Raw genomic sequence first — 25,715 nt, 5'->3', positions numbered from 1 at the left:
AAGAAAAAAAAAGAAGATGCCAACGACACGCGACGTTCCCAAGCGGTCACCCATCTAAGTACTGATCGCGCCCGATGTTGCTTAACTTCGGTGATCGGACGAGAACCGGTGTTTTCAACATGGTATGATCGTTGACAAATTCAGCATCATTATGAAAAGGTTTTATGCTGTCTCTGGATGAAAGTGTGTTTAGAACAGTGCATTTTACTTTGCATCAAATGCTATGATGGGAAATTGAATGAATAGTCCCCCACATAATCATTGCTTTAAATTCAACTAAAATAATGTCTTTTGGGGGGAATAATGAAATGTGTATTACATTTCGATGAAAAAAAAAACGATTTGTGAAAGAAAAAAAAAGAAGATGCCAACGACACGCGACGTTCCCAAGCGGTCACCCATCTAAGTACTGATCGCGCCCGATGTTGCTTAACTTCGGTGATCGGACGAGAACCGGTGTTTTCAACATGGTATGATCGTTGACAAATTCAGCATCATTATGAAAAGGTTTTATGCTGTCTCTGGATGAAAGTGTGTTTAGAACAGTGCATTTTACTTTGCATCAAATGCTATGATGGGAAATTGAATGAATAGTCCCCCACATAATCATTGCTTTAAATTCAACTAAAATAATGTCTTTTGGGGGGAATAATGAAATGTGTATTACATTTCGATGAAAAAAAAAACGATTTGTGAAAGAAAAAAAAAGAAGATGCCAACGACACGCGACGTTCCCAAGCGGTCACCCATCTAAGTACTGATCGCGCCCGATGTTGCTTAACTTCGGTGATCGGACGAGAACCGGTGTTTTCAACATGGTATGATCGTTGACAAATTCAGCATCATTATGAAAAGGTTTTATGCTGTCTCTGGATGAAAGTGTGTTTAGAACAGTGCATTTTACTTTGCATCAAATGCTATGATGGGAAATTGAATGAATAGTCCCCCACATAATCATTGCTTTAAATTCAACTAAAATAATGTCTTTTGGGGGGAATAATGAAATGTGTATTACATTTCGATGAAAAAAAAAACGATTTGTGAAAGAAAAAAAAAGAAGATGCCAACGACACGCGACGTTCCCAAGCGGTCACCCATCTAAGTACTGATCGCGCCCGATGTTGCTTAACTTCGGTGATCGGACGAGAACCGGTGTTTTCAACATGGTATGATCGTTGACAAATTCAGCATCATTATGAAAAGGTTTTATGCTGTCTCTGGATGAAAGTGTGTTTAGAACAGTGCATTTTACTTTGCATCAAATGCTATGATGGGAAATTGAATGAATAGTCCCCCACATAATCATTGCTTTAAATTCAACTAAAATAATGTCTTTTGGGGGGAATAATGAAATGTGTATTACATTTCGATGAAAAAAAACGATTTGTGAAAGAAAAAAAAAGAAGATGCCAACGACACGCGACGTTCCCAAGCGGTCACCCATCTAAGTATTGATCGCGCCCGATGTTGCTTAACTTCGGTGATCGGACGAGAACCGGTGTTTTCAACATGGTATGATCGTTGACAAATTCAGCATCATTATGAAAAGGTTTTATGCTGTCTCTGGATGAAAGTGTGTTTAGAACAGTTCATTTTACTTTGCATCAAATGCGATGATGGGAAATTGAATGAATAGTCCCCCACATAATCATTGCTTTAAATTCAACTAAAATAATGTCTTTTGGGGGGAATAATGAAATGTGTATTACATTTCGATTAAAAAAACAAACGATTTGTGAAAGAAAAAAAAAGAAGATGCCAACGACACGCGACGTTCCCAAGCGGTCACCCATCTAAGTACTGATCGCGCCCGATGTTGCTTAACTTCGGTGATCGGACGAGAACCGGTGTTTTCAACATGGTATGATCGTTGACAAATTCAGCATCATTATGAAAAGGTTTTATGCTGTCTCTGGATGAAAGTGTGTTTAGAACAGTTCATTTCACTTTGCATCAAATGCGATGATGGGAAATTGAATGAATAGTCCCCCACATAATCATTGCTTTAAATTCAACTAAAATAATGTCTTTTTGTGGGAATAATGAAATGTGTATTACATTTCGATGAAAAAAAAACGATTTGTGAAAGAAAAAAAAAGAAGATGCCAACGACACGCGACGTTCCCAAGCGGTCACCCCATCTAAGTATTGATCGCGCCCGATGTTGCTTAACTTCGGTGATCGGACGAGAACCGGTGTTTTCAACATGGTATGATCGTTGACAAATTCAGCATCATTATGAAAAGGTTTTATGCTGTCTCTGGATGAAAGTGTGTTTAGAACAGTTCATTTTACTTTGCATCAAATGCGATGATGGGAAATTGAATGAATAGTCCCCCACATAATCATTGCTTTAAATTCAACTAAAATAATGTCTTTTGGGGGGAATAATGAAATGTGTATTACATTTCGATGAAAAAAAACGATTTGTGAAAGAAAAAAAAAGAAGATGCCAACGACACGCGACGTTCCCAAGCGGTCACCCATCTAAGTACTGATCGCGCCCGATGTTGCTTAACTTCGGTGATCGGACGAGAACCGGTGTTTTCAACATGGTATGATCGTTGACAAATTCAGCATCATTATGAAAAGGTTTTATGCTGTCTCTGGATGAAAGTGTGTTTAGAACAGTTCATTTTACTTTGCATCAAATGCGATGATGGGAAATTGAATGAATAGTCCCCCACATAATCATTGCTTTAAATTCAACTAAAATAATGTCTTTTGGGGGGAATAATGAAATGTGTATTACATTTCGATTAAAAAAACAAACGATTTGTGAAAGAAAAAAAAAGAAGATGCCAACGACACGCGACGTTCCCAAGCGGTCACCCATCTAAGTACTGATCGCGCCCGATGTTGCTTAACTTCGGTGATCGGACGAGAACCGGTGTTTTCAACATGGTATGATCGTTGACAAATTCAGCATCATTATGAAAAGGTTTTATGCTGTCTCTGGATGTAAGTGTGTTTAGAACAGTTCATTTTACTTTGCATCAAATGCGATGATGGGAAATTGAATGAATAGTCCCCCACATAATCATTGCTTTAAATTCAACTAAAATAATGTCTTTTGGGGGGAATAATGAAATGTGTATTACATTTCGATGAAAAAAAAAACGATTTGTGAAAGAAAAAAAAAGAAGATGCCAACGACACGCGACGTTCCCAAGCGGTCACCCATCTAAGTACTGATCGCGCCCGATGTTGCTTAACTTCGGTGATCGGACGAGAACCGGTGTTTTCAACATGGTATGATCGTTGACAAATTCAGCATCATTATGAAAAGGTTTTATGCTGTCTCTGGATGAAAGTGTGTTTAGAACAGTTCATTTTACTTTGCATCAAATGCGATGATGGGAAATTGAATGAATAGTCCCCCACATAATCATTGCTTTAAATTCAACTAAAATAATGTCTTTTGGGGGGAATAATGAAATGTGTATTACATTTCGATTAAAAAAACAAACGATTTGTGAAAGAAAAAAAAAGAAGATGCCAACGACACGCGACGTTCCCAAGCGGTCACCCATCTAAGTACTGATCGCGCCCGATGTTGCTTAACTTCGGTGATCGGACGAGAACCGGTGTTTTCAACATGGTATGATCGTTGACAAATTCAGCATCATTATGAAAAGGTTTTATGCTGTCTCTGGATGAAAGTGTGTTTAGAACAGTGCATTTTACTTTGCATCAAATGCTATGATGGGAAATTGAATGAATAGTCCCCCACATAATCATTGCTTTAAATTCAACTAAAATAATGTCTTTTGGGGGGAATAATGAAATGTGTATTACATTTCGATGAAAAAAAACGATTTGTGAAAGAAAAAAAAAGAAGATGCCAACGACACGCGACGTTCCCAAGCGGTCACCCATCTAAGTATTGATCGCGCCCGATGTTGCTTAACTTCGGTGATCGGACGAGAACCGGTGTTTTCAACATGGTATGATCGTTGACAAATTCAGCATCATTATGAAAAGGTTTTATGCTGTCTCTGGATGAAAGTGTGTTTAGAACAGTTCATTTTACTTTGCATCAAATGCGATGATGGGAAATTGAATGAATAGTCCCCCACATAATCATTGCTTTAAATTCAACTAAAATAATGTCTTTTTGTGGGAATAATGAAATGTGTATTACATTTCGATGAAAAAAAAACGATTTGTGAAAGAAAAAAAAAGAAGATGCCAACGACACGCGACGTTCCCAAGCGGTCACCCATCTAAGTATTGATCGCGCCCGATGTTGCTTAACTTCGGTGATCGGACGAGAACCGGTGTTTTCAACATGGTATGATCGTTGACAAATTCAGCATCATTATGAAAAGGTTTTATGCTGTCTCTGGATGTAAGTGTGTTTAGAACAGTTCATTTTACTTTGCATCAAATGCGATGATGGGAAATTGAATGAATAGTCCCCCACATAATCATTGCTTTAAATTCAACTAAAATAATGTCTTTTGGGGGGAATAATGAAATGTGTATTACATTTCGATGAAAAAAAACGATTTGTGAAAGAAAAAAAAAGAAGATGCCAACGACACGCGACGTTCCCAAGCGGTCACCCATCTAAGTATTGATCGCGCCCGATGTTGCTTAACTTCGGTGATCGGACGAGAACCGGTGTTTTCAACATGGTATGATCGTTGACAAATTCAGCATCATTATGAAAAGGTTTTATGCTGTCTCTGGATGAAAGTGTGTTTAGAACAGTTCATTTTACTTTGCATCAAATGCGATGATGGGAAATTGAATGAATAGTCCCCCACATAATCATTGCTTTAAATTCAACTAAAATAATGTCTTTTTGTGGGAATAATGAAATGTGTATTACATTTCGATGAAAAAAAAACGATTTGTGAAAGAAAAAAAAAGAAGATGCCAACGACACGCGACGTTCCCAAGCGGTCACCCATCTAAGTATTGATCGCGCCCGATGTTGCTTAACTTCGGTGATCGGACGAGAACCGGTGTTTTCAACATGGTATGATCGTTGACAAATTCAGCATCATTATGAAAAGGTTTTATGCTGTCTCTGGATGAAAGTGTGTTTAGAACAGTGCATTTTACTTTGCATCAAATGCTATGATGGGAAATTGAATGAATAGTCCCCCACATAATCATTGCTTTAAATTCAACTAAAATAATGTCTTTTGGGGGGAATAATGAAATGTGTATTACATTTCGATGAAAAAAAACGATTTGTGAAAGAAAAAAAAAGAAGATGCCAACGACACGCGACGTTCCCAAGCGGTCACCCATCTAAGTATTGATCGCGCCCGATGTTGCTTAACTTCGGTGATCGGACGAGAACCGGTGTTTTCAACATGGTATGATCGTTGACAAATTCAGCATCATTATGAAAAGGTTTTATGCTGTCTCTGGATGTAAGTGTGTTTAGAACAGTTCATTTTACTTTGCATCAAATGCGATGATGGGAAATTGAATGAATAGTCCCCCACATAATCATTGCTTTAAATTCAACTAAAATAATGTCTTTTGGGGGGAATAATGAAATGTGTATTACATTTCGATGAAAAAAAAACGATTTGTGAAAGAAAAAAAAAGAAGATGCCAACGACACGCGACGTTCCCAAGCGGTCACCCATCTAAGTACTGATCGCGCCCGATGTTGCTTAACTTCGGTGATCGGACGAGAACCGGTGTTTTCAACATGGTATGATCGTTGACAAATTCAGAATCATTATGAAAAGGTTTTATGCTGTCTCTGGATGTAAGTGTGTTTAGAACAGTTCATTTTACTTTGCATCAAATGCGATGATGGGAAATTGAATGAATAGTCCCCCACATAATCATTGCTTTAAATTCAACTAAAATAATGTCTTTTGGGGGGAATAATGAAATGTGTATTACATTTCGATGAAAAAAAAACGATTTGTGAAAGAAAAAAAAAGAAGATGCCAACGACACGCGACGTTCCCAAGCGGTCACCCATCTAAGTACTGATCGCGCCCGATGTTGCTTAACTTCGGTGATCGGACGAGAACCGGTGTTTTCAACATGGTATGATCGTTGACAAATTCAGCATCATTATGAAAAGGTTTTATGCTGTCTCTGGATGTAAGTGTGTTTAGAACAGTTCATTTTACTTTGCATCAAATGCGATGATGGGAAATTGAATGAATAGTCCCCCACATAATCATTGCTTTAAATTCAACTAAAATAATGTCTTTTGGGGGGAATAATGAAATGTGTATTACATTTCGATGAAAAAAAAACGATTTGTGAAAGAAAAAAAAAGAAGATGCCAACGACACGCGACGTTCCCAAGCGGTCACCCATCTAAGTACTGATCGCGCCCGATGTTGCTTAACTTCGGTGATCGGACGAGAACCGGTGTTTTCAACATGGTATGATCGTTGACAAATTCAGAATCATTATGAAAAGGTTTTATGCTGTCTCTGGATGTAAGTGTGTTTAGAACAGTTCATTTTACTTTGCATCAAATGCGATGATGGGAAATTGAATGAATAGTCCCCCACATAATCATTGCTTTAAATTCAACTAAAATAATGTCTTTTGGGGGGAATAATGAAATGTGTATTACATTTCGATGAAAAAAAAAACGATTTGTGAAAGAAAAAAAAAGAAGATGCCAACGACACGCGACGTTCCCAAGCGGTCACCCATCTAAGTACTGATCGCGCCCGATGTTGCTTAACTTCGGTGATCGGACGAGAACCGGTGTTTTCAACATGGTATGATCGTTGACAAATTCAGAATCATTATGAAAAGGTTTTATGCTGTCTCTGGATGTAAGTGTGTTTAGAACAGTTCATTTTACTTTGCATCAAATGCGATGATGGGAAATTGAATGAATAGTCCCCCACATAATCATTGCTTTAAATTCAACTAAAATAATGTCTTTTGGGGGGAATAATGAAATGTGTATTACATTTCGATGAAAAAAAAACGATTTGTGAAAGAAAAAAAAAGAAGATGCCAACGACACGCGACGTTCCCAAGCGGTCACCCATCTAAGTACTGATCGCGCCCGATGTTGCTTAACTTCGGTGATCGGACGAGAACCGGTGTTTTCAACATGGTATGATCGTTGACAAATTCAGCATCATTATGAAAAGGTTTTATGCTGTCTCTGGATGAAAGTGTGTTTAGAACAGTTCATTTTACTTTGCATCAAATGCGATGATGGGAAATTGAATGAATAGTCCCCCACATAATCATTGCTTTAAATTCAACTAAAATAATGTCTTTTGGGGGGAATAATGAAATGTGTATTACATTTCGATGAAAAAAAAACGATTTGTGAAAGAAAAAAAAAGAAGATGCCAACGACACGCGACGTTCCCAAGCGGTCACCCATCTAAGTACTGATCGCGCCCGATGTTGCTTAACTTCGGTGATCGGACGAGAACCGGTGTTTTCAACATGGTATGATCGTTGACAAATTCAGCATCATTATGAAAAGGTTTTATGCTGTCTCTGGATGAAAGTGTGTTTAGAACAGTTCATTTTACTTTGCATCAAATGCGATGATGGGAAATTGAATGAATAGTCCCCCACATAATCATTGCTTTAAATTCAACTAAAATAATGTCTTTTGGGGGGAATAATGAAATGTGTATTACATTTCGATGAAAAAAAAAACGATTTGTGAAAGAAAAAAAAAGAAGATGCCAACGACACGCGACGTTCCCAAGCGGTCACCCATCTAAGTACTGATCGCGCCCGATGTTGCTTAACTTCGGTGATCGGACGAGAACCGGTGTTTTCAACATGGTATGATCGTTGACAAATTCAGCATCATTATGAAAAGGTTTTATGCTGTCTCTGGATGAAAGTGTGTTTAGAACAGTTCATTTTACTTTGCATCAAATGCGATGATGGGAAATTGAATGAATAGTCCCCCACATAATCATTGCTTTAAATTCAACTAAAATAATGTCTTTTGGGGGGAATAATGAAATGTGTATTACATTTCGATGAAAAAAAAAACGATTTGTGAAAGAAAAAAAAAGAAGATGCCAACGACACGCGACGTTCCCAAGCGGTCACCCATCTAAGTACTGATCGCGCCCGATGTTGCTTAACTTCGGTGATCGGACGAGAACCGGTGTTTTCAACATGGTATGATCGTTGACAAATTCAGCATCATTATGAAAAGGTTTTATGCTGTCTCTGGATGAAAGTGTGTTTAGAACAGTTCATTTTACTTTGCATCAAATGCGATGATGGGAAATTGAATGAATAGTCCCCCACATAATCATTGCTTTAAATTCAACTAAAATAATGTCTTTTGGGGGGAATAATGAAATGTGTATTACATTTCGATGAAAAAAAAAACGATTTGTGAAAGAAAAAAAAAGAAGATGCCAACGACACGCGACGTTCCCAAGCGGTCACCCATCTAAGTACTGATCGCGCCCGATGTTGCTTAACTTCGGTGATCGGACGAGAACCGGTGTTTTCAACATGGTATGATCGTTGACAAATTCAGCATCATTATGAAAAGGTTTTATGCTGTCTCTGGATGAAAGTGTGTTTAGAACAGTTCATTTTACTTTGCATCAAATGCGATGATGGGAAATTGAATGAATAGTCCCCCACATAATCATTGCTTTAAATTCAACTAAAATAATGTCTTTTGGGGGGAATAATGAAATGTGTATTACATTTCGATGAAAAAAAAAACGATTTGTGAAAGAAAAAAAAAGAAGATGCCAACGACACGCGACGTTCCCAAGCGGTCACCCATCTAAGTACTGATCGCGCCCGATGTTGCTTAACTTCGGTGATCGGACGAGAACCGGTGTTTTCAACATGGTATGATCGTTGACAAATTCAGCATCATTATGAAAAGGTTTTATGCTGTCTCTGGATGAAAGTGTGTTTAGAACAGTTCATTTTACTTTGCATCAAATGCGATGATGGGAAATTGAATGAATAGTCCCCCACATAATCATTGCTTTAAATTCAACTAAAATAATGTCTTTTGGGGGGAATAATGAAATGTGTATTACATTTCGATGAAAAAAAAACGATTTGTGAAAGAAAAAAAAAGAAGATGCCAACGACACGCGACGTTCCCAAGCGGTCACCCATCTAAGTACTGATCGCGCCCGATGTTGCTTAACTTCGGTGATCGGACGAGAACCGGTGTTTTCAACATGGTATGATCGTTGACAAATTCAGCATCATTATGAAAAGGTTTTATGCTGTCTCTGGATGAAAGTGTGTTTAGAACAGTTCATTTTACTTTGCATCAAATGCGATGATGGGAAATTGAATGAATAGTCCCCCACATAATCATTGCTTTAAATTCAACTAAAATAATGTCTTTTGGGGGGAATAATGAAATGTGTATTACATTTCGATGAAAAAAAAAACGATTTGTGAAAGAAAAAAAAAGAAGATGCCAACGACACGCGACGTTCCCAAGCGGTCACCCATCTAAGTACTGATCGCGCCCGATGTTGCTTAACTTCGGTGATCGGACGAGAACCGGTGTTTTCAACATGGTATGATCGTTGACAAATTCAGCATCATTATGAAAAGGTTTTATGCTGTCTCTGGATGAAAGTGTGTTTAGAACAGTTCATTTTACTTTGCATCAAATGCGATGATGGGAAATTGAATGAATAGTCCCCCACATAATCATTGCTTTAAATTCAACTAAAATAATGTCTTTTGGGGGGAATAATGAAATGTGTATTACATTTCGATGAAAAAAAAACGATTTGTGAAAGAAAAAAAAAGAAGATGCCAACGACACGCGACGTTCCCAAGCGGTCACCCATCTAAGTACTGATCGCGCCCGATGTTGCTTAACTTCGGTGATCGGACGAGAACCGGTGTTTTCAACATGGTATGATCGTTGACAAATTCAGCATCATTATGAAAAGGTTTTATGCTGTCTCTGGATGAAAGTGTGTTTAGAACAGTTCATTTTACTTTGCATCAAATGCGATGATGGGAAATTGAATGAATAGTCCCCCACATAATCATTGCTTTAAATTCAACTAAAATAATGTCTTTTTGTGGGAATAATGAAATGTGTATTACATTTCGATTAAAAAAAAACGATTTGTGAAAGAAAAAAAAAGAAGATGCCAACGACACGCGACGTTCCCAAGCGGTCACCCATCTAAGTACTGATCGCGCCCGATGTTGCTTAACTTCGGTGATCGGACGAGAACCGGTGTTTTCAACATGGTATGATCGTTGACAAATTCAGCATCATTATGAAAAGGTTTTATGCTGTCTCTGGATGAAAGTGTGTTTAGAACAGTTCATTTTACTTTGCATCAAATGCGATGATGGGAAATTGAATGAATAGTCCCCCACATAATCATTGCTTTAAATTCAACTAAAATAATGTCTTTTGGGGGGAATAATGAAATGTGTATTACATTTCGATGAAAAAAAAACGATTTGTGAAAGAAAAAAAAAGAAGATGCCAACGACACGCGACGTTCCCAAGCGGTCACCCATCTAAGTACTGATCGCGCCCGATGTTGCTTAACTTCGGTGATCGGACGAGAACCGGTGTTTTCAACATGGTATGATCGTTGACAAATTCAGCATCATTATGAAAAGGTTTTATGCTGTCTCTGGATGAAAGTGTGTTTAGAACAGTTCATTTTACTTTGCATCAAATGCGATGATGGGAAATTGAATGAATAGTCCCCCACATAATCATTGCTTTAAATTCAACTAAAATAATGTCTTTTTGTGGGAATAATGAAATGTGTATTACATTTCGATGAAAAAAAAACGATTTGTGAAAGAAAAAAAAAGAAGATGCCAACGACACGCGACGTTCCCAAGCGGTCACCCATCTAAGTACTGATCGCGCCCGATGTTGCTTAACTTCGGTGATCGGACGAGAACCGGTGTTTTCAACATGGTATGATCGTTGACAAATTCAGCATCATTATGAAAAGGTTTTATGCTGTCTCTGGATGAAAGTGTGTTTAGAACAGTTCATTTTACTTTGCATCAAATGCGATGATGGGAAATTGAATGAATAGTCCCCCACATAATCATTGCTTTAAATTCAACTAAAATAATGTCTTTTGGGGGGAATAATGAAATGTGTATTACATTTCGATGAAAAAAAAACGATTTGTGAAAGAAAAAAAAAGAAGATGCCAACGACACGCGACGTTCCCAAGCGGTCACCCATCTAAGTACTGATCGCGCCCGATGTTGCTTAACTTCGGTGATCGGACGAGAACCGGTGTTTTCAACATGGTATGATCGTTGACAAATTCAGCATCATTATGAAAAGGTTTTATGCTGTCTCTGGATGAAAGTGTGTTTAGAACAGTTCATTTTACTTTGCATCAAATGCGATGATGGGAAATTGAATGAATAGTCCCCCACATAATCATTGCTTTAAATTCAACTAAAATAATGTCTTTTGGGGGGAATAATGAAATGTGTATTACATTTCGATGAAAAAAAAAACGATTTGTGAAAGAAAAAAAAAGAAGATGCCAACGACACGCGACGTTCCCAAGCGGTCACCCATCTAAGTACTGATCGCGCCCGATGTTGCTTAACTTCGGTGATCGGACGAGAACCGGTGTTTTCAACATGGTATGATCGTTGACAAATTCAGCATCATTATGAAAAGGTTTTATGCTGTCTCTGGATGAAAGTGTGTTTAGAACAGTTCATTTTACTTTGCATCAAATGCGATGATGGGAAATTGAATGAATAGTCCCCCACATAATCATTGCTTTAAATTCAACTAAAATAATGTCTTTTTGTGGGAATAATGAAATGTGTATTACATTTCGATGAAAAAAAAACGATTTGTGAAAGAAAAAAAAAGAAGATGCCAACGACACGCGACGTTCCCAAGCGGTCACCCATCTAAGTACTGATCGCGCCCGATGTTGCTTAACTTCGGTGATCGGACGAGAACCGGTGTTTTCAACATGGTATGATCGTTGACAAATTCAGCATCATTATGAAAAGGTTTTATGCTGTCTCTGGATGAAAGTGTGTTTAGAACAGTTCATTTTACTTTGCATCAAATGCGATGATGGGAAATTGAATGAATAGTCCCCCACATAATCATTGCTTTAAATTCAACTAAAATAATGTCTTTTGGGGGGAATAATGAAATGTGTATTACATTTCGATGAAAAAAAAAACGATTTGTGAAAGAAAAAAAAAGAAGATGCCAACGACACGCGACGTTCCCAAGCGGTCACCCATCTAAGTACTGATCGCGCCCGATGTTGCTTAACTTCGGTGATCGGACGAGAACCGGTGTTTTCAACATGGTATGATCGTTGACAAATTCAGCATCATTATGAAAAGGTTTTATGCTGTCTCTGGATGAAAGTGTGTTTAGAACAGTTCATTTTACTTTGCATCAAATGCGATGATGGGAAATTGAATGAATAGTCCCCCACATAATCATTGCTTTAAATTCAACTAAAATAATGTCTTTTGGGGGGAATAATGAAATGTGTATTACATTTCGATGAAAAAAAAAACGATTTGTGAAAGAAAAAAAAAGAAGATGCCAACGACACGCGACGTTCCCAAGCGGTCACCCATCTAAGTACTGATCGCGCCCGATGTTGCTTAACTTCGGTGATCGGACGAGAACCGGTGTTTTCAACATGGTATGATCGTTGACAAATTCAGCATCATTATGAAAAGGTTTTATGCTGTCTCTGGATGAAAGTGTGTTTAGAACAGTTCATTTTACTTTGCATCAAATGCGATGATGGGAAATTGAATGAATAGTCCCCCACATAATCATTGCTTTAAATTCAACTAAAATAATGTCTTTTGGGGGGAATAATGAAATGTGTATTACATTTCGATGAAAAAAAAAACGATTTGTGAAAGAAAAAAAAAGAAGATGCCAACGACACGCGACGTTCCCAAGCGGTCACCCATCTAAGTACTGATCGCGCCCGATGTTGCTTAACTTCGGTGATCGGACGAGAACCGGTGTTTTCAACATGGTATGATCGTTGACAAATTCAGCATCATTATGAAAAGGTTTTATGCTGTCTCTGGATGAAAGTGTGTTTAGAACAGTTCATTTTACTTTGCATCAAATGCGATGATGGGAAATTGAATGAATAGTCCCCCACATAATCATTGCTTTAAATTCAACTAAAATAATGTCTTTTTGTGGGAATAATGAAATGTGTATTACATTTCGATGAAAAAAAAACGATTTGTGAAAGAAAAAAAAAGAAGATGCCAACGACACGCGACGTTCCCAAGCGGTCACCCATCTAAGTACTGATCGCGCCCGATGTTGCTTAACTTCGGTGATCGGACGAGAACCGGTGTTTTCAACATGGTATGATCGTTGACAAATTCAGCATCATTATGAAAAGGTTTTATGCTGTCTCTGGATGAAAGTGTGTTTAGAACAGTTCATTTTACTTTGCATCAAATGCGATGATGGGAAATTGAATGAATAGTCCCCCACATAATCATTGCTTTAAATTCAACTAAAATAATGTCTTTTGGGGGGAATAATGAAATGTGTATTACATTTCGATGAAAAAAAAAACGATTTGTGAAAGAAAAAAAAAGAAGATGCCAACGACACGCGACGTTCCCAAGCGGTCACCCATCTAAGTACTGATCGCGCCCGATGTTGCTTAACTTCGGTGATCGGACGAGAACCGGTGTTTTCAACATGGTATGATCGTTGACAAATTCAGCATCATTATGAAAAGGTTTTATGCTGTCTCTGGATGAAAGTGTGTTTAGAACAGTTCATTTTACTTTGCATCAAATGCGATGATGGGAAATTGAATGAATAGTCCCCCACATAATCATTGCTTTAAATTCAACTAAAATAATGTCTTTTGGGGGGAATAATGAAATGTGTATTACATTTCGATGAAAAAAAAAACGATTTGTGAAAGAAAAAAAAAGAAGATGCCAACGACACGCGACGTTCCCAAGCGGTCACCCATCTAAGTACTGATCGCGCCCGATGTTGCTTAACTTCGGTGATCGGACGAGAACCGGTGTTTTCAACATGGTATGATCGTTGACAAATTCAGCATCATTATGAAAAGGTTTTATGCTGTCTCTGGATGAAAGTGTGTTTAGAACAGTTCATTTTACTTTGCATCAAATGCGATGATGGGAAATTGAATGAATAGTCCCCCACATAATCATTGCTTTAAATTCAACTAAAATAATGTCTTTTTGTGGGAATAATGAAATGTGTATTACATTTCGATTAAAAAAAAACGATTTGTGAAAGAAAAAAAAAGAAGATGCCAACGACACGCGACGTTCCCAAGCGGTCACCCATCTAAGTACTGATCGCGCCCGATGTTGCTTAACTTCGGTGATCGGACGAGAACCGGTGTTTTCAACATGGTATGATCGTTGACAAATTCAGCATCATTATGAAAAGGTTTTATGCTGTCTCTGGATGAAAGTGTGTTTAGAACAGTTCATTTTACTTTGCATCAAATGCGATGATGGGAAATTGAATGAATAGTCCCCCACATAATCATTGCTTTAAATTCAACTAAAATAATGTCTTTTGGGGGGAATAATGAAATGTGTATTACATTTCGATGAAAAAAAAACGATTTGTGAAAGAAAAAAAAAGAAGATGCCAACGACACGCGACGTTCCCAAGCGGTCACCCATCTAAGTACTGATCGCGCCCGATGTTGCTTAACTTCGGTGATCGGACGAGAACCGGTGTTTTCAACATGGTATGATCGTTGACAAATTCAGCATCATTATGAAAAGGTTTTATGCTGTCTCTGGATGAAAGTGTGTTTAGAACAGTTCATTTTACTTTGCATCAAATGCGATGATGGGAAATTGAATGAATAGTCCCCCACATAATCATTGCTTTAAATTCAACTAAAATAATGTCTTTTGGGGGGAATAATGAAATGTGTATTACATTTCGATTAAAAAAACAAACGATTTGTGAAAGAAAAAAAAAGAAGATGCCAACGACACGCGACGTTCCCAAGCGGTCACCCATCTAAGTACTGATCGCGCCCGATGTTGCTTAACTTCGGTGATCGGACGAGAACCGGTGTTTTCAACATGGTATGATCGTTGACAAATTCAGCATCATTATGAAAAGGTTTTATGCTGTCTCTGGATGAAAGTGTGTTTAGAACAGTTCATTTTACTTTGCATCAAATGCGATGATGGGAAATTGAATGAATAGTCCCCCACATAATCATTGCTTTAAATTCAACTAAAATAATGTCTTTTTGTGGGAATAATGAAATGTGTATTACATTTCGATGAAAAAAAAACGATTTGTGAAAGAAAAAAAAAGAAGATGCCAACGACACGCGACGTTCCCAAGCGGTCACCCATCTAAGTACTGATCGCGCCCGATGTTGCTTAACTTCGGTGATCGGACGAGAACCGGTGTTTTCAACATGGTATGATCGTTGACAAATTCAGCATCATTATGAAAAGGTTTTATGCTGTCTCTGGATGAAAGTGTGTTTAGAACAGTTCATTTTACTTTGCATCAAATGCGATGATGGGAAATTGAATGAATAGTCCCCCACATAATCATTGCTTTAAATTCAACTAAAATAATGTCTTTTGGGGGGAATAATGAAATGTGTATTACATTTCGATTAAAAAAACAAACGATTTGTGAAAGAAAAAAAAAGAAGATGCCAACGACACGCGACGTTCCCAAGCGGTCACCCATCTAAGTACTGATCGCGCCCGATGTTGCTTAACTTCGGTGATCGGACGAGAACCGGTGTTTTCAACATGGTATGATCGTTGACAAATTCAGCATCATTATGAAAAGGTTTTATGCTGTCTCTGGATGAAAGTGTGTTTAGAACAGTTCATTTTACTTTGCATCAAATGCGATGATGGGAAATTGAATGAATAGTCCCCCACATAATCATTGCTTTAAATTCAACTAAAATAATGTCTTTTGGGGGGAATAATGAAATGTGTATTACATTTCGATGAAAAAAAAACGATTTGTGAAAGAAAAAAAAAGAAGATGCCAACGACACGCGACGTTCCCAAGCGGTCACCCATCTAAGTACTGATCGCGCCCGATGTTGCTTAACTTCGGTGATCGGACGAGAACCGGTGTTTTCAACATGGTATGATCGTTGACAAATTCAGCATCATTATGAAAAGGTTTTATGCTGTCTCTGGATGAAAGTGTGTTTAGAACAGTGCATTTTACTTTGCATCAAATGCTATGATGGGAAATTGAATGAATAGTCCCCCACATAATCATTGCTTTAAATTCAACTAAAATAATGTCTTTTGGGGGGAATAATGAAATGTGTATTACATTTCGATGAAAAAAAAACGATTTGTGAAAGAAAAAAAAAGAAGATGCCAACGACACGCGACGTTCCCAAGCGGTCACCCATCTAAGTATTGATCGCGCCCGATGTTGCTTAACTTCGGTGATCGGACGAGAACCGGTGTTTTCAACATGGTATGATCGTTGACAAATTCAGCATCATTATGAAAAGGTTTTATGCTGTCTCTGGATGAAAGTGTGTTTAGAACAGTTCATTTTACTTTGCATCAAATGCGATGATGGGAAATTGAATGAATAGTCCCCCACATAATCATTGCTTTAAATTCAACTAAAATAATGTCTTTTGGGGGGAATAATGAAATGTGTATTACATTTCGATGAAAAAAAATCGATTTGTGAAAGAAAAAAAAAGAAGATGCCAACGACACGCGACGTTCCCAAGCGGTCACCCATCTAAGTACTGATCGCGCCCGATGTTGCTTAACTTCGGTGATCGGACGAGAACCGGTGTTTTCAACATGGTATGATCGTTGACAAATTCAGCATCATTATGAAAAGGTTTTATGCTGTCTCTGGATGAAAGTGTGTTTAGAACAGTTCATTTTACTTTGCATCAAATGCGATGATGGGAAATTGAATGAATAGTCCCCCACATAATCATTGCTTTAAATTCAACTAAAATAATGTCTTTTGGGGGGAATAATGAAATGTGTATTACATTTCGATGAAAAAAAACGATTTGTGAAAGAAAAAAAAAGAAGATGCCAACGACACGCGACGTTCCCAAGCGGTCACCCATCTAAGTATTGATCGCGCCCGATGTTGCTTAACTTCGGTGATCGGACGAGAACCGGTGTTTTCAACATGGTATGATCGTTGACAAATTCAGCATCATTATGAAAAGGTTTTATGCTGTCTCTGGATGAAAGTGTGTTTAGAACAGTGCATTTTACTTTGCATCAAATGCTATGATGGGAAATTGAATGAATAGTCCCCCACATAATCATTGCTTTAAATTCAACTAAAATAATGTCTTTTGGGGGGAATAATGAAATGTGTATTACATTTCGATGAAAAAAAACGATTTGTGAAAGAAAAAAAAAGAAGATGCCAACGACACGCGACGTTCCCAAGCGGTCACCCATCTAAGTATTGATCGCGCCCGATGTTGCTTAACTTCGGTGATCGGACGAGAACCGGTGTTTTCAACATGGTATGATCGTTGACAAATTCAGCATCATTATGAAAAGGTTTTATGCTGTCTCTGGATGAAAGTGTGTTTAGAACAGTTCATTTCACTTTGCATCAAATGCGATGATGGGAAATTGAATGAATAGTCCCCCACATAATCATTGCTTTAAATTCAACTAAAATAATGTCTTTTTGTGGGAATAATGAAATGTGTATTACATTTCGATGAAAAAAAAACGATTTGTGAAAGAAAAAAAAAGAAGATGCCAACGACACGCGACGTTCCCAAGCGGTCACCCCATCTAAGTATTGATCGCGCCCGATGTTGCTTAACTTCGGTGATCGGACGAGAACCGGTGTTTTCAACATGGTATGATCGTTGACAAATTCAGAATCATTATGAAAAGGTTTTATGCTGTCTCTGGATGAAAGTGTGTTTAGAACAGTTCATTTTACTTTGCATCAAATGCGATGATGGGAAATTGAATGAATAGTCCCCCACATAATCATTGCTTTAAATTCAACTAAAATAATGTCTTTTGGGGGGAATAATGAAATGTGTATTACATTTCGATGAAAGAAAATCGATTTGTGAAAGAAAAAAAAGAAGATGCCAACGACACGCGACGTTCCCAAGCGGTCACCCATCTAAGTACTGATCGCGCCCGATGTTGCTTAACTTCGGTGATCGGACGAGAACCGGTGTTTTCAACATGGTATGATCGTTGACAAATTCAGCATCATTATGAAAAGGTTTTATGCTGTCTCTGGATGAAAGTGTGTTTAGAACAGTTCATTTTACTTTGCATCAAATGCGATGATGGGAAATTGAATGAATAGTCCCCCACATAATCATTGCTTTAAATTCAACTAAAATAATGTCTTTTGGGGGGAATAATGAAATGTGTATTACATTTCGATGAAAAAAAAACGATTTGTGAAAGAAAAAAAAAGAAGATGCCAACGACACGCGACGTTCCCAAGCGGTCACCCATCTAAGTACTGATCGCGCCCGATGTTGCTTAACTTCGGTGATCGGACGAGAACCGGTGTTTTCAACATGGTATGATCGTTGACAAATTCAGCATCATTATGAAAAGGTTTTATGCTGTCTCTGGATGTAAGTGTGTTTAGAACAGTTCATTTTACTTTGCATCAAATGCTATGATGGGAAATTGAATGAATAGTCCCCCACATAATCATTGCTTTAAATTCAACTAAAATAATGTCTTTTGGGGGGAATAATGAAATGTGTATTACATTTCGATGAAAAAAAACGATTTGTGAAAGAAAAAAAAAGAAGATGCCAACGACACGCGACGTTCCCAAGCGGTCACCCCATCTAAGTATTGATCGCGCCCGATGTTGCTTAACTTCGGTGATCGGACGAGAACCGGTGTTTTCAACATGGTATGATCGTTGACAAATTCAGCATCATTATGAAAAGGTTTTATGCTGTCTCTGGATGAAAGTGTGTTTAGAACAGTTCATTTCACTTTGCATCAAATGCGATGATGGGAAATTGAATGAATAGTCCCCCACATAATCATTGCTTTAAATTCAACTAAAATAATGTCTTTTTGTGGGAATAATGAAATGTGTATTACATTTCGATGAAAAAAAAACGATTTGTGAAAGAAAAAAAAAGAAGATGCCAACGACACGCGACGTTCCCAAGCGGTCACCCATCTAAGTACTGATCGCGCCCGATGTTGCTTAACTTCGGTGATCGGACGAGAACCGGTGTTTTCAACATGGTATGATCGTTGACAAATTCAGCATCATTATGAAAAGGTTTTATGCTGTCTCTGGATGAAAGTGTGTTTAGAACAGTTCATTTTACTTTGCATCAAATGCGATGATGGGAAATTGAATGAATAGTCCCCCACATAATCATTGCTTTAAATTCAACTAAAATAATGTCTTTTGGGGGGAATAATGAAATGTGTATTACATTTCGATGAAAAAAAAAACGATTTGTGAAAGAAAAAAAAAGAAGATGCCAACGACACGCGACGTTCCCAAGCGGTCACCCATCTAAGTACTGATCGCGCCCGATGTTGCTTAACTTCGGTGATCGGACGAGAACCGGTGTTTTCAACATGGTATGATCGTTGACAAATTCAGCATCATTATGAAAAGGTTTTATGCTGTCTCTGGATGAAAGTGTGTTTAGAACAGTTCATTTTACTTTGCATCAAATGCGATGATGGGAAATTGAATGAATAGTCCCCCACATAATCATTGCTTTAAATTCAACTAAAATAATGTCTTTTGGGGGGAATAATGAAATGTGTATTACATTTCGATTAAAAAAACAAACGATTTGTGAAAGAAAAAAAAAGAAGATGCCAACGACACGCGACGTTCCCAAGCGGTCACCCATCTAAGTACTGATCGCGCCCGATGTTGCTTAACTTCGGTGATCGGACGAGAACCGGTGTTTTCAACATGGTATGATCGTTGACAAATTCAGCATCATTATGAAAAGGTTTTATGCTGTCTCTGGATGAAAGTGTGTTTAGAACAGTGCATTTTACTTTGCATCAAATGCTATGATGGGAAATTGAATGAATAGTCCCCCACATAATCATTGCTTTAAATTCAACTAAAATAATGTCTTTTGGGGGGAATAATGAAATGTGTATTACATTTCGATGAAAAAAAACGATTTGTGAAAGAAAAAAAAAGAAGATGCCAACGACACGCGACGTTCCCAAGCGGTCACCCATCTAAGTATTGATCGCGCCCGATGTTGCTTAACTTCGGTGATCGGACGAGAACCGGTGTTTTCAACATGGTATGATCGTTGACAAATTCAGCATCATTATGAAAAGGTTTTATGCTGTCTCTGGATGAAAGTGTGTTTAGAACAGTGCATTTTACTTTGCATCAAATGCGATGATGGGAAATTGAATGAATAGTCCCCCACATAATCATTGCTTTAAATTCAACTAAAATAATGTCTTTTTGTGGGAATAATGAAATGTGTATTACATTTCGATGAAAAAAAAACGATTTGTGAAAGAAAAAAAAAGAAGATGCCAACGACACGCGACGTTCCCAAGCGGTCACCCATCTAAGTACTGATCGCGCCCGATGTTGCTTAACTTCGGTGATCGGACGAGAACCGGTGTTTTCAACATGGTATGATCGTTGACAAATTCAGCATCATTATGAAAAGGTTTTATGCTGTCTCTGGATGAAAGTGTGTTTAGAACAGTTCATTTTACTTTGCATCAAATGCGATGATGGGAAATTGAATGAATAGTCCCCCACATAATCATTGCTTTAAATTCAACTAAAATAATGTCTTTTGGGGGGAATAATGAAATGTGTATTACATTTCGATGAAAAAAAAAACGATTTGTGAAAGAAAAAAAAAGAAGATGCCAACGACACGCGACGTTCCCAAGCGGTCACCCATCTAAGTACTGATCGCGCCCGATGTTGCTTAACTTCGGTGATCGGACGAGAACCGGTGTTTTCAACATGGTATGATCGTTGACAAATTCAGCATCATTATGAAAAGGTTTTATGCTGTCTCTGGATGAAAGTGTGTTTAGAACAGTGCATTTTACTTTGCATCAAATGCGATGATGGGAAATTGAATGAATAGTCCCCCACATAATCATTGCTTTAAATTCAACTAAAATAATGTCTTTTTGTGGGAATAATGAAATGTGTATTACATTTCGATGAAAAAAAAACGATTTGTGAAAGAAAAAAAAAGAAGATGCCAACGACACGCGACGTTCCCAAGCGGTCACCCATCTAAGTACTGATCGCGCCCGATGTTGCTTAACTTCGGTGATCGGACGAGAACCGGTGTTTTCAACATGGTATGATCGTTGACAAATTCAGCATCATTATGAAAAGGTTTTATGCTGTCTCTGGATGAAAGTGTGTTTAGAACAGTGCATTTTACTTTGCATCAAATGCTATGATGGGAAATTGAATGAATAGTCCCCCACATAATCATTGCTTTAAATTCAACTAAAATAATGTCTTTTGGGGGGAATAATGAAATGTGTATTACATTTCGATGAAAAAAAACGATTTGTGAAAGAAAAAAAAAGAAGATGCCAACGACACGCGACGTTCCCAAGCGGTCACCCATCTAAGTATTGATCGCGCCCGATGTTGCTTAACTTCGGTGATCGGACGAGAACCGGTGTTTTCAACATGGTATGATCGTTGACAAATTCAGCATCATTATGAAAAGGTTTTATGCTGTCTCTGGATGAAAGTGTGTTTAGAACAGTTCATTTTACTTTGCATCAAATGCGATGATGGGAAATTGAATGAATAGTCCCCCACATAATCATTGCTTTAAATTCAACTAAAATAATGTCTTTTTGTGGGAATAATGAAATGTGTATTACATTTCGATGAAAAAAAAACGATTTGTGAAAGAAAAAAAAAGAAGATGCCAACGACACGCGACGTTCCCAAGCGGTCACCCCATCTAAGTATTGATCGCGCCCGATGTTGCTTAACTTCGGTGATCGGACGAGAACCGGTGTTTTCAACATGGTATGATCGTTGACAAATTCAGAATCATTATGAAAAGGTTTTATGCTGTCTCTGGATGTAAGTGTGTTTAGAACAGTTCATTTTACTTTGCATCAAATGCGATGATGGGAAATTGAATGAATAGTCCCCCACATAATCATTGCTTTAAATTCAACTAAAATAATGTCTTTTGGGGGGAATAATGAAATGTGTATTACATTTCGATGAAAAAAAACGATTTGTGAAAGAAAAAAAAAGAAGATGCCAACGACACGCGACGTTCCCAAGCGGTCACCCATCTAAGTACTGATCGCGCCCGATGTTGCTTAACTTCGGTGATCGGACGAGAACCGGTGTTTTCAACATGGTATGATCGTTGACAAATTCAGCATCATTATGAAAAGGTTTTATGCTGTCTCTGGATGAAAGTGTGTTTAGAACAGTTCATTTTACTTTGCATCAAATGCGATGATGGGAAATTGAATGAATAGTCCCCCACATAATCATTGCTTTAAATTCAACTAAAATAATGTCTTTTGGGGGGAATAATGAAATGTGTATTACATTTCGATGAAAAAAAAACGATTTGTGAAAGAAAAAAAAAGAAGATGCCAACGACACGCGACGTTCCCAAGCGGTCACCCATCTAAGTACTGATCGCGCCCGATGTTGCTTAACTTCGGTGATCGGACGAGAACCGGTGTTTTCAACATGGTATGATCGTTGACAAATTCAGCATCATTATGAAAAGGTTTTATGCTGTCTCTGGATGAAAGTGTGTTTAGAACAGTTCATTTTACTTTGCATCAAATGCGATGATGGGAAATTGAATGAATAGTCCCCCACATAATCATTGCTTTAAATTCAACTAAAATAATGTCTTTTGGGGGGAATAATGAAATGTGTATTACATTTCGATGAAAAAAAACGATTTGTGAAAGAAAAAAAAAGAAGATGCCAACGACACGCGACGTTCCCAAGCGGTCACCCATCTAAGTACTGATCGCGCCCGATGTTGCTTAACTTCGGTGATCGGACGAGAACCGGTGTTTTCAACATGGTATGATCGTTGACAAATTCAGCATCATTATGAAAAGGTTTTATGCTGTCTCTGGATGAAAGTGTGTTTAGAACAGTTCATTTTACTTTGCATCAAATGCGATGATGGGAAATTGAATGAATAGTCCCCCACATAATCATTGCTTTAAATTCAACTAAAATAATGTCTTTTGGGGGGAATAATGAAATGTGTATTACATTTCGATTAAAAAAACAAACGATTTGTGAAAGAAAAAAAAAGAAGATGCCAACGACACGCGACGTTCCCAAGCGGTCACCCATCTAAGTACTGATCGCGCCCGATGTTGCTTAACTTCGGTGATCGGACGAGAACCGGTGTTTTCAACATGGTATGATCGTTGACAAATTCAGCATCATTATGAAAAGGTTTTATGCTGTCTCTGGATGAAAGTGTGTTTAGAACAGTGCATTTTACTTTGCATCAAATGCGATGATGGGAAATTGAATGAATAGTCCCCCACATAATCATTGCTTTAAATTCAACTAAAATAATGTCTTTTGGGGGGAATAATGAAATGTGTATTACATTTCGATGAAAAAAAAAACGATTTGTGAAAGAAAAAAAAAGAAGATGCCAACGACACGCGACGTTCCCAAGCGGTCACCCATCTAAGTACTGATCGCGCCCGATGTTGCTTAACTTCGGTGATCGGACGAGAACCGGTGTTTTCAACATGGTATGATCGTTGACAAATTCAGCATCATTATGAAAAGGTTTTATGCTGTCTCTGGATGAAAGTGTGTTTAGAACAGTGCATTTTACTTTGCATCAAATGCGATGATGGGAAATTGAATGAATAGTCCCCCACATAATCATTGCTTTAAATTCAACTAAAATAATGTCTTTTGGGGGGAATAATGAAATGTGTATTACATTTCGATGAAAAAAAAACGATTTGTGAAAGAAAAAAAAAAGAAGATGCCAACGACACGCGACGTTCCCAAGCGGTCACCCATCTAAGTACTGATCGCGCCCGATGTTGCTTAACTTCGGTGATCGGACGAGAACCGGTGTTTTCAACATGGTATGATCGTTGACAAATTCAGCATCATTATGAAAAGGTTTTATGCTGTCTCTGGATGAAAGTGTGTTTAGAACAGTTCATTTTACTTTGCATCAAATGCGATGATGGGAAATTGAATGAATAGTCCCCCACATAATCATTGCTTTAAATTCAACTAAAATAATGTCTTTTGGGGGGAATAATGAAATGTGTATTACATTTCGATGAAAAAAAAACGATTTGTGAAAGAAAAAAAAAGAAGATGCCAACGACACGCGACGTTCCCAAGCGGTCACCCATCTAAGTACTGATCGCGCCCGATGTTGCTTAACTTCGGTGATCGGACGAGAACCGGTGTTTTCAACATGGTATGATCGTTGACAAATTCAGCATCATTATGAAAAGGTTTTATGCTGTCTCTGGATGAAAGTGTGTTTAGAACAGTTCATTTTACTTTGCATCAAATGCGATGATGGGAAATTGAATGAATAGTCCCCCACATAATCATTGCTTTAAATTCAACTAAAATAATGTCTTTTGGGGGGAATAATGAAATGTGTATTACATTTCGATTAAAAAAAACGATTTGTGAAAGAAAAAAAAAGAAGATGCCAACGACACGCGACGTTCCCAAGCGGTCACCCATCTAAGTACTGATCGCGCCCGATGTTGCTTAACTTCGGTGATCGGACGAGAACCGGTGTTTTCAACATGGTATGATCGTTGACAAATTCAGCATCATTATGAAAAGGTTTTATGCTGTCTCTGGATGAAAGTGTGTTTAGAACAGTTCATTTTACTTTGCATCAAATGCGATGATGGGAAATTGAATGAATAGTCCCCCACATAATCATTGCTTTAAATTCAACTAAAATAATGTCTTTTGGGGGGAATAATGAAATGTGTATTACATTTCGATTAAAAAAACAAACGATTTGTGAAAGAAAAAAAAAGAAGATGCCAACGACACGCGACGTTCCCAAGCGGTCACCCATCTAAGTACTGATCGCGCCCGATGTTGCTTAACTTCGGTGATCGGACGAGAACCGGTGTTTTCAACATGGTATGATCGTTGACAAATTCAGCATCATTATGAAAAGGTTTTATGCTGTCTCTGGATGAAAGTGTGTTTAGAACAGTGCATTTTACTTTGCATCAAATGCGATGATGGGAAATTGAATGAATAGTCCCCCACATAATCATTGCTTTAAATTCAACTAAAATAATGTCTTTTGGGGGGAATAATGAAATGTGTATTACATTTCGATTAAAAAAAACGATTTGTGAAAGAAAAAAAAAGAAGATGCCAACGACACGCGACGTTCCCAAGCGGTCACCCATCTAAGTACTGATCGCGCCCGATGTTGCTTAACTTCGGTGATCGGACGAGAACCGGTGTTTTCAACATGGTATGATCGTTGACAAATTCAGCATCATTATGAAAAGGTTTTATGCTGTCTCTGGATGAAAGTGTGTTTAGAACAGTTCATTTTACTTTGCATCAAATGCGATGATGGGAAATTGAATGAATAGTCCCCCACATAATCATTGCTTTAAATTCAACTAAAATAATGTCTTTTGGGGGGAATAATGAAATGTGTATTACATTTCGATTAAAAAAACAAACGATTTGTGAAAGAAAAAAA

General features: G+C 37.8%; 70 non-coding genes and 4 pseudogenes across 70 annotated transcripts; all 74 read right to left on the bottom strand.

Annotated features, from left to right (window-relative positions):
• Positions 1 to 17: 17 nt before the first annotated feature.
• On the bottom strand, positions 18 to 136 carry LOC129782244 (5S ribosomal RNA). The gene has a single exon (XR_008744435.1). It is a non-coding gene; the product is annotated as a 5S ribosomal RNA (ribosomal RNA).
• Positions 137 to 365: 229 nt separating this feature from the next.
• Positions 366 to 484, bottom strand: LOC129782242 (5S ribosomal RNA). The gene has a single exon (XR_008744434.1). It is a non-coding gene; the product is annotated as a 5S ribosomal RNA (ribosomal RNA).
• Positions 485 to 713: 229 nt separating this feature from the next.
• LOC129782241 (5S ribosomal RNA) lies at positions 714 to 832 on the bottom strand. Its single transcript, XR_008744433.1, has one exon. It is a non-coding gene; the product is annotated as a 5S ribosomal RNA (ribosomal RNA).
• A 229-nt stretch (positions 833 to 1,061) lies between these two features.
• On the bottom strand, positions 1,062 to 1,180 carry LOC129782240 (5S ribosomal RNA). Its single transcript, XR_008744432.1, has one exon. It is a non-coding gene; the product is annotated as a 5S ribosomal RNA (ribosomal RNA).
• Positions 1,181 to 1,407: 227 nt separating this feature from the next.
• On the bottom strand, positions 1,408 to 1,526 carry LOC129782310 (5S ribosomal RNA). Its single transcript, XR_008744498.1, has one exon. It is a non-coding gene; the product is annotated as a 5S ribosomal RNA (ribosomal RNA).
• Positions 1,527 to 1,756: 230 nt separating this feature from the next.
• LOC129782238 (5S ribosomal RNA) lies at positions 1,757 to 1,875 on the bottom strand. The gene has a single exon (XR_008744430.1). It is a non-coding gene; the product is annotated as a 5S ribosomal RNA (ribosomal RNA).
• Positions 1,876 to 2,103: 228 nt separating this feature from the next.
• LOC129782316 (5S ribosomal RNA) lies at positions 2,104 to 2,223 on the bottom strand (annotated as a pseudogene).
• A 227-nt stretch (positions 2,224 to 2,450) lies between these two features.
• Positions 2,451 to 2,569, bottom strand: LOC129782237 (5S ribosomal RNA). The gene has a single exon (XR_008744429.1). It is a non-coding gene; the product is annotated as a 5S ribosomal RNA (ribosomal RNA).
• A 230-nt stretch (positions 2,570 to 2,799) lies between these two features.
• LOC129782236 (5S ribosomal RNA) lies at positions 2,800 to 2,918 on the bottom strand. Its single transcript, XR_008744428.1, has one exon. It is a non-coding gene; the product is annotated as a 5S ribosomal RNA (ribosomal RNA).
• A 229-nt stretch (positions 2,919 to 3,147) lies between these two features.
• LOC129782235 (5S ribosomal RNA) lies at positions 3,148 to 3,266 on the bottom strand. The gene has a single exon (XR_008744427.1). It is a non-coding gene; the product is annotated as a 5S ribosomal RNA (ribosomal RNA).
• Positions 3,267 to 3,496: 230 nt separating this feature from the next.
• Positions 3,497 to 3,615, bottom strand: LOC129782234 (5S ribosomal RNA). The gene has a single exon (XR_008744426.1). It is a non-coding gene; the product is annotated as a 5S ribosomal RNA (ribosomal RNA).
• A 227-nt stretch (positions 3,616 to 3,842) lies between these two features.
• LOC129782308 (5S ribosomal RNA) lies at positions 3,843 to 3,961 on the bottom strand. Its single transcript, XR_008744496.1, has one exon. It is a non-coding gene; the product is annotated as a 5S ribosomal RNA (ribosomal RNA).
• Positions 3,962 to 4,189: 228 nt separating this feature from the next.
• On the bottom strand, positions 4,190 to 4,308 carry LOC129782307 (5S ribosomal RNA). The gene has a single exon (XR_008744495.1). It is a non-coding gene; the product is annotated as a 5S ribosomal RNA (ribosomal RNA).
• A 227-nt stretch (positions 4,309 to 4,535) lies between these two features.
• LOC129782305 (5S ribosomal RNA) lies at positions 4,536 to 4,654 on the bottom strand. The gene has a single exon (XR_008744494.1). It is a non-coding gene; the product is annotated as a 5S ribosomal RNA (ribosomal RNA).
• Positions 4,655 to 4,882: 228 nt separating this feature from the next.
• Positions 4,883 to 5,001, bottom strand: LOC129782304 (5S ribosomal RNA). Its single transcript, XR_008744493.1, has one exon. It is a non-coding gene; the product is annotated as a 5S ribosomal RNA (ribosomal RNA).
• Positions 5,002 to 5,228: 227 nt separating this feature from the next.
• LOC129782303 (5S ribosomal RNA) lies at positions 5,229 to 5,347 on the bottom strand. The gene has a single exon (XR_008744492.1). It is a non-coding gene; the product is annotated as a 5S ribosomal RNA (ribosomal RNA).
• Positions 5,348 to 5,575: 228 nt separating this feature from the next.
• LOC129782361 (5S ribosomal RNA) lies at positions 5,576 to 5,694 on the bottom strand. The gene has a single exon (XR_008744543.1). It is a non-coding gene; the product is annotated as a 5S ribosomal RNA (ribosomal RNA).
• Positions 5,695 to 5,922: 228 nt separating this feature from the next.
• Positions 5,923 to 6,041, bottom strand: LOC129782360 (5S ribosomal RNA). Its single transcript, XR_008744542.1, has one exon. It is a non-coding gene; the product is annotated as a 5S ribosomal RNA (ribosomal RNA).
• A 228-nt stretch (positions 6,042 to 6,269) lies between these two features.
• On the bottom strand, positions 6,270 to 6,388 carry LOC129782359 (5S ribosomal RNA). The gene has a single exon (XR_008744540.1). It is a non-coding gene; the product is annotated as a 5S ribosomal RNA (ribosomal RNA).
• Positions 6,389 to 6,617: 229 nt separating this feature from the next.
• On the bottom strand, positions 6,618 to 6,736 carry LOC129782358 (5S ribosomal RNA). Its single transcript, XR_008744539.1, has one exon. It is a non-coding gene; the product is annotated as a 5S ribosomal RNA (ribosomal RNA).
• Positions 6,737 to 6,964: 228 nt separating this feature from the next.
• On the bottom strand, positions 6,965 to 7,083 carry LOC129782357 (5S ribosomal RNA). Its single transcript, XR_008744538.1, has one exon. It is a non-coding gene; the product is annotated as a 5S ribosomal RNA (ribosomal RNA).
• A 228-nt stretch (positions 7,084 to 7,311) lies between these two features.
• Positions 7,312 to 7,430, bottom strand: LOC129782355 (5S ribosomal RNA). The gene has a single exon (XR_008744536.1). It is a non-coding gene; the product is annotated as a 5S ribosomal RNA (ribosomal RNA).
• A 229-nt stretch (positions 7,431 to 7,659) lies between these two features.
• Positions 7,660 to 7,778, bottom strand: LOC129782353 (5S ribosomal RNA). The gene has a single exon (XR_008744535.1). It is a non-coding gene; the product is annotated as a 5S ribosomal RNA (ribosomal RNA).
• A 229-nt stretch (positions 7,779 to 8,007) lies between these two features.
• LOC129782352 (5S ribosomal RNA) lies at positions 8,008 to 8,126 on the bottom strand. The gene has a single exon (XR_008744534.1). It is a non-coding gene; the product is annotated as a 5S ribosomal RNA (ribosomal RNA).
• A 229-nt stretch (positions 8,127 to 8,355) lies between these two features.
• LOC129782351 (5S ribosomal RNA) lies at positions 8,356 to 8,474 on the bottom strand. The gene has a single exon (XR_008744533.1). It is a non-coding gene; the product is annotated as a 5S ribosomal RNA (ribosomal RNA).
• Positions 8,475 to 8,703: 229 nt separating this feature from the next.
• Positions 8,704 to 8,822, bottom strand: LOC129782350 (5S ribosomal RNA). Its single transcript, XR_008744532.1, has one exon. It is a non-coding gene; the product is annotated as a 5S ribosomal RNA (ribosomal RNA).
• A 228-nt stretch (positions 8,823 to 9,050) lies between these two features.
• Positions 9,051 to 9,169, bottom strand: LOC129782349 (5S ribosomal RNA). The gene has a single exon (XR_008744531.1). It is a non-coding gene; the product is annotated as a 5S ribosomal RNA (ribosomal RNA).
• Positions 9,170 to 9,398: 229 nt separating this feature from the next.
• On the bottom strand, positions 9,399 to 9,517 carry LOC129782348 (5S ribosomal RNA). Its single transcript, XR_008744530.1, has one exon. It is a non-coding gene; the product is annotated as a 5S ribosomal RNA (ribosomal RNA).
• A 228-nt stretch (positions 9,518 to 9,745) lies between these two features.
• LOC129782347 (5S ribosomal RNA) lies at positions 9,746 to 9,864 on the bottom strand. Its single transcript, XR_008744529.1, has one exon. It is a non-coding gene; the product is annotated as a 5S ribosomal RNA (ribosomal RNA).
• Positions 9,865 to 10,092: 228 nt separating this feature from the next.
• On the bottom strand, positions 10,093 to 10,211 carry LOC129782346 (5S ribosomal RNA). The gene has a single exon (XR_008744528.1). It is a non-coding gene; the product is annotated as a 5S ribosomal RNA (ribosomal RNA).
• A 228-nt stretch (positions 10,212 to 10,439) lies between these two features.
• Positions 10,440 to 10,558, bottom strand: LOC129782345 (5S ribosomal RNA). The gene has a single exon (XR_008744527.1). It is a non-coding gene; the product is annotated as a 5S ribosomal RNA (ribosomal RNA).
• A 228-nt stretch (positions 10,559 to 10,786) lies between these two features.
• On the bottom strand, positions 10,787 to 10,905 carry LOC129782343 (5S ribosomal RNA). The gene has a single exon (XR_008744525.1). It is a non-coding gene; the product is annotated as a 5S ribosomal RNA (ribosomal RNA).
• A 228-nt stretch (positions 10,906 to 11,133) lies between these two features.
• Positions 11,134 to 11,252, bottom strand: LOC129782342 (5S ribosomal RNA). Its single transcript, XR_008744524.1, has one exon. It is a non-coding gene; the product is annotated as a 5S ribosomal RNA (ribosomal RNA).
• A 229-nt stretch (positions 11,253 to 11,481) lies between these two features.
• Positions 11,482 to 11,600, bottom strand: LOC129782341 (5S ribosomal RNA). Its single transcript, XR_008744523.1, has one exon. It is a non-coding gene; the product is annotated as a 5S ribosomal RNA (ribosomal RNA).
• A 228-nt stretch (positions 11,601 to 11,828) lies between these two features.
• On the bottom strand, positions 11,829 to 11,947 carry LOC129782340 (5S ribosomal RNA). The gene has a single exon (XR_008744522.1). It is a non-coding gene; the product is annotated as a 5S ribosomal RNA (ribosomal RNA).
• A 229-nt stretch (positions 11,948 to 12,176) lies between these two features.
• Positions 12,177 to 12,295, bottom strand: LOC129782339 (5S ribosomal RNA). The gene has a single exon (XR_008744521.1). It is a non-coding gene; the product is annotated as a 5S ribosomal RNA (ribosomal RNA).
• A 229-nt stretch (positions 12,296 to 12,524) lies between these two features.
• On the bottom strand, positions 12,525 to 12,643 carry LOC129782337 (5S ribosomal RNA). The gene has a single exon (XR_008744520.1). It is a non-coding gene; the product is annotated as a 5S ribosomal RNA (ribosomal RNA).
• A 229-nt stretch (positions 12,644 to 12,872) lies between these two features.
• LOC129782336 (5S ribosomal RNA) lies at positions 12,873 to 12,991 on the bottom strand. The gene has a single exon (XR_008744519.1). It is a non-coding gene; the product is annotated as a 5S ribosomal RNA (ribosomal RNA).
• Positions 12,992 to 13,219: 228 nt separating this feature from the next.
• On the bottom strand, positions 13,220 to 13,338 carry LOC129782335 (5S ribosomal RNA). Its single transcript, XR_008744518.1, has one exon. It is a non-coding gene; the product is annotated as a 5S ribosomal RNA (ribosomal RNA).
• Positions 13,339 to 13,567: 229 nt separating this feature from the next.
• On the bottom strand, positions 13,568 to 13,686 carry LOC129782334 (5S ribosomal RNA). The gene has a single exon (XR_008744517.1). It is a non-coding gene; the product is annotated as a 5S ribosomal RNA (ribosomal RNA).
• Positions 13,687 to 13,915: 229 nt separating this feature from the next.
• On the bottom strand, positions 13,916 to 14,034 carry LOC129782333 (5S ribosomal RNA). Its single transcript, XR_008744516.1, has one exon. It is a non-coding gene; the product is annotated as a 5S ribosomal RNA (ribosomal RNA).
• Positions 14,035 to 14,262: 228 nt separating this feature from the next.
• Positions 14,263 to 14,381, bottom strand: LOC129782331 (5S ribosomal RNA). Its single transcript, XR_008744514.1, has one exon. It is a non-coding gene; the product is annotated as a 5S ribosomal RNA (ribosomal RNA).
• Positions 14,382 to 14,609: 228 nt separating this feature from the next.
• LOC129782330 (5S ribosomal RNA) lies at positions 14,610 to 14,728 on the bottom strand. The gene has a single exon (XR_008744513.1). It is a non-coding gene; the product is annotated as a 5S ribosomal RNA (ribosomal RNA).
• A 230-nt stretch (positions 14,729 to 14,958) lies between these two features.
• LOC129782329 (5S ribosomal RNA) lies at positions 14,959 to 15,077 on the bottom strand. Its single transcript, XR_008744512.1, has one exon. It is a non-coding gene; the product is annotated as a 5S ribosomal RNA (ribosomal RNA).
• A 228-nt stretch (positions 15,078 to 15,305) lies between these two features.
• LOC129782328 (5S ribosomal RNA) lies at positions 15,306 to 15,424 on the bottom strand. The gene has a single exon (XR_008744511.1). It is a non-coding gene; the product is annotated as a 5S ribosomal RNA (ribosomal RNA).
• Positions 15,425 to 15,654: 230 nt separating this feature from the next.
• On the bottom strand, positions 15,655 to 15,773 carry LOC129782327 (5S ribosomal RNA). Its single transcript, XR_008744510.1, has one exon. It is a non-coding gene; the product is annotated as a 5S ribosomal RNA (ribosomal RNA).
• A 228-nt stretch (positions 15,774 to 16,001) lies between these two features.
• LOC129782326 (5S ribosomal RNA) lies at positions 16,002 to 16,120 on the bottom strand. Its single transcript, XR_008744509.1, has one exon. It is a non-coding gene; the product is annotated as a 5S ribosomal RNA (ribosomal RNA).
• Positions 16,121 to 16,348: 228 nt separating this feature from the next.
• Positions 16,349 to 16,467, bottom strand: LOC129782302 (5S ribosomal RNA). Its single transcript, XR_008744491.1, has one exon. It is a non-coding gene; the product is annotated as a 5S ribosomal RNA (ribosomal RNA).
• A 228-nt stretch (positions 16,468 to 16,695) lies between these two features.
• Positions 16,696 to 16,814, bottom strand: LOC129782325 (5S ribosomal RNA). The gene has a single exon (XR_008744508.1). It is a non-coding gene; the product is annotated as a 5S ribosomal RNA (ribosomal RNA).
• Positions 16,815 to 17,041: 227 nt separating this feature from the next.
• LOC129782301 (5S ribosomal RNA) lies at positions 17,042 to 17,160 on the bottom strand. The gene has a single exon (XR_008744490.1). It is a non-coding gene; the product is annotated as a 5S ribosomal RNA (ribosomal RNA).
• Positions 17,161 to 17,387: 227 nt separating this feature from the next.
• On the bottom strand, positions 17,388 to 17,506 carry LOC129782300 (5S ribosomal RNA). The gene has a single exon (XR_008744489.1). It is a non-coding gene; the product is annotated as a 5S ribosomal RNA (ribosomal RNA).
• A 228-nt stretch (positions 17,507 to 17,734) lies between these two features.
• LOC129782315 (5S ribosomal RNA) lies at positions 17,735 to 17,854 on the bottom strand (annotated as a pseudogene).
• A 227-nt stretch (positions 17,855 to 18,081) lies between these two features.
• LOC129782324 (5S ribosomal RNA) lies at positions 18,082 to 18,200 on the bottom strand. Its single transcript, XR_008744507.1, has one exon. It is a non-coding gene; the product is annotated as a 5S ribosomal RNA (ribosomal RNA).
• Positions 18,201 to 18,428: 228 nt separating this feature from the next.
• Positions 18,429 to 18,547, bottom strand: LOC129782323 (5S ribosomal RNA). Its single transcript, XR_008744506.1, has one exon. It is a non-coding gene; the product is annotated as a 5S ribosomal RNA (ribosomal RNA).
• Positions 18,548 to 18,774: 227 nt separating this feature from the next.
• Positions 18,775 to 18,894, bottom strand: LOC129782314 (5S ribosomal RNA; annotated as a pseudogene).
• A 228-nt stretch (positions 18,895 to 19,122) lies between these two features.
• On the bottom strand, positions 19,123 to 19,241 carry LOC129782321 (5S ribosomal RNA). Its single transcript, XR_008744505.1, has one exon. It is a non-coding gene; the product is annotated as a 5S ribosomal RNA (ribosomal RNA).
• Positions 19,242 to 19,470: 229 nt separating this feature from the next.
• Positions 19,471 to 19,589, bottom strand: LOC129782319 (5S ribosomal RNA). Its single transcript, XR_008744503.1, has one exon. It is a non-coding gene; the product is annotated as a 5S ribosomal RNA (ribosomal RNA).
• A 230-nt stretch (positions 19,590 to 19,819) lies between these two features.
• On the bottom strand, positions 19,820 to 19,938 carry LOC129782318 (5S ribosomal RNA). The gene has a single exon (XR_008744502.1). It is a non-coding gene; the product is annotated as a 5S ribosomal RNA (ribosomal RNA).
• Positions 19,939 to 20,165: 227 nt separating this feature from the next.
• LOC129782299 (5S ribosomal RNA) lies at positions 20,166 to 20,284 on the bottom strand. Its single transcript, XR_008744488.1, has one exon. It is a non-coding gene; the product is annotated as a 5S ribosomal RNA (ribosomal RNA).
• A 228-nt stretch (positions 20,285 to 20,512) lies between these two features.
• LOC129782317 (5S ribosomal RNA) lies at positions 20,513 to 20,631 on the bottom strand. Its single transcript, XR_008744501.1, has one exon. It is a non-coding gene; the product is annotated as a 5S ribosomal RNA (ribosomal RNA).
• A 229-nt stretch (positions 20,632 to 20,860) lies between these two features.
• Positions 20,861 to 20,979, bottom strand: LOC129782309 (5S ribosomal RNA). Its single transcript, XR_008744497.1, has one exon. It is a non-coding gene; the product is annotated as a 5S ribosomal RNA (ribosomal RNA).
• A 228-nt stretch (positions 20,980 to 21,207) lies between these two features.
• LOC129782297 (5S ribosomal RNA) lies at positions 21,208 to 21,326 on the bottom strand. Its single transcript, XR_008744486.1, has one exon. It is a non-coding gene; the product is annotated as a 5S ribosomal RNA (ribosomal RNA).
• A 227-nt stretch (positions 21,327 to 21,553) lies between these two features.
• On the bottom strand, positions 21,554 to 21,672 carry LOC129782298 (5S ribosomal RNA). Its single transcript, XR_008744487.1, has one exon. It is a non-coding gene; the product is annotated as a 5S ribosomal RNA (ribosomal RNA).
• A 228-nt stretch (positions 21,673 to 21,900) lies between these two features.
• LOC129782313 (5S ribosomal RNA) lies at positions 21,901 to 22,020 on the bottom strand (annotated as a pseudogene).
• Positions 22,021 to 22,247: 227 nt separating this feature from the next.
• LOC129782285 (5S ribosomal RNA) lies at positions 22,248 to 22,366 on the bottom strand. The gene has a single exon (XR_008744475.1). It is a non-coding gene; the product is annotated as a 5S ribosomal RNA (ribosomal RNA).
• Positions 22,367 to 22,594: 228 nt separating this feature from the next.
• Positions 22,595 to 22,713, bottom strand: LOC129782273 (5S ribosomal RNA). Its single transcript, XR_008744464.1, has one exon. It is a non-coding gene; the product is annotated as a 5S ribosomal RNA (ribosomal RNA).
• A 227-nt stretch (positions 22,714 to 22,940) lies between these two features.
• LOC129782262 (5S ribosomal RNA) lies at positions 22,941 to 23,059 on the bottom strand. The gene has a single exon (XR_008744453.1). It is a non-coding gene; the product is annotated as a 5S ribosomal RNA (ribosomal RNA).
• Positions 23,060 to 23,289: 230 nt separating this feature from the next.
• On the bottom strand, positions 23,290 to 23,408 carry LOC129782251 (5S ribosomal RNA). The gene has a single exon (XR_008744442.1). It is a non-coding gene; the product is annotated as a 5S ribosomal RNA (ribosomal RNA).
• A 229-nt stretch (positions 23,409 to 23,637) lies between these two features.
• Positions 23,638 to 23,756, bottom strand: LOC129782239 (5S ribosomal RNA). The gene has a single exon (XR_008744431.1). It is a non-coding gene; the product is annotated as a 5S ribosomal RNA (ribosomal RNA).
• Positions 23,757 to 23,985: 229 nt separating this feature from the next.
• On the bottom strand, positions 23,986 to 24,104 carry LOC129782356 (5S ribosomal RNA). The gene has a single exon (XR_008744537.1). It is a non-coding gene; the product is annotated as a 5S ribosomal RNA (ribosomal RNA).
• A 228-nt stretch (positions 24,105 to 24,332) lies between these two features.
• Positions 24,333 to 24,451, bottom strand: LOC129782344 (5S ribosomal RNA). Its single transcript, XR_008744526.1, has one exon. It is a non-coding gene; the product is annotated as a 5S ribosomal RNA (ribosomal RNA).
• Positions 24,452 to 24,678: 227 nt separating this feature from the next.
• On the bottom strand, positions 24,679 to 24,797 carry LOC129782332 (5S ribosomal RNA). The gene has a single exon (XR_008744515.1). It is a non-coding gene; the product is annotated as a 5S ribosomal RNA (ribosomal RNA).
• Positions 24,798 to 25,027: 230 nt separating this feature from the next.
• LOC129782320 (5S ribosomal RNA) lies at positions 25,028 to 25,146 on the bottom strand. Its single transcript, XR_008744504.1, has one exon. It is a non-coding gene; the product is annotated as a 5S ribosomal RNA (ribosomal RNA).
• A 227-nt stretch (positions 25,147 to 25,373) lies between these two features.
• On the bottom strand, positions 25,374 to 25,492 carry LOC129782233 (5S ribosomal RNA). Its single transcript, XR_008744425.1, has one exon. It is a non-coding gene; the product is annotated as a 5S ribosomal RNA (ribosomal RNA).
• Positions 25,493 to 25,715: the final 223 nt, after the last annotated feature.

This window comes from Toxorhynchites rutilus, unplaced genomic scaffold, assembly GCF_029784135.1.
Source record: "Toxorhynchites rutilus septentrionalis strain SRP unplaced genomic scaffold, ASM2978413v1 HiC_scaffold_56, whole genome shotgun sequence".
NCBI lineage: Eukaryota > Metazoa > Arthropoda > Insecta > Diptera > Culicidae > Toxorhynchites > Toxorhynchites rutilus.
The sequence above is the reverse complement of the archived record's forward strand: the minus strand, read 5'-3'. Positions and strand labels throughout refer to the sequence as shown.